Here is a 376-nt window from a genome sequence, read left to right as displayed (position 1 = left end):
CTTCTCTTCTCCAGCCCCAATAGTCTCAGCCTGTCTCCATATGGGAACTGCTCCAGCCCCTGCTCATCCTCGTGGCCTCCTCTGGACCTGCTCCAACAGCTCCATGTCCTTGTGCTCAGGACACCAGAGCTTCACGCAGTGCTGCAAGTGAGGTCTCATGAGTGCAGAGGGGCAGGATCCCCTCCCTGACCTGCTGCTCATGCTCTGGGGGTGCAGCCCAGCACACGGGGGGGGGTCTGGGCTCAAGCACACACTGACTTCAGTGGATCCTTCTGCTTTTGAGCTCTGGTGCAGTAACATGGGACCAGTTCCCTCCGATGCAGCTCTTCCATCCAGCCTTAGCAAGTCGCTTTCACCAGCCCCACGAATCGTGGCT

At 59.0% G+C, this 376-nt stretch overlaps 1 protein-coding gene across 1 annotated transcript in view; it reads left to right on the top strand.

Annotated features, from left to right (window-relative positions):
* FAIM2 (Fas apoptotic inhibitory molecule 2) overlaps positions 1 to 376 on the top strand; it is a 13919-nt gene that overhangs the window by 6593 nt on the left and 6950 nt on the right. The window lies entirely within an intron of this gene.

The sequence above is a fragment of the Nestor notabilis genome, unplaced genomic scaffold, assembly GCF_000696875.1.
Source record: "Nestor notabilis isolate BGI_N333 unplaced genomic scaffold, ASM69687v1 scaffold10065, whole genome shotgun sequence".
In the NCBI taxonomy this organism is placed as follows: Eukaryota; Metazoa; Chordata; class Aves; order Psittaciformes; family Psittacidae; genus Nestor; species Nestor notabilis.
This window is presented reverse-complemented; position numbering and strand designations above follow the sequence as displayed.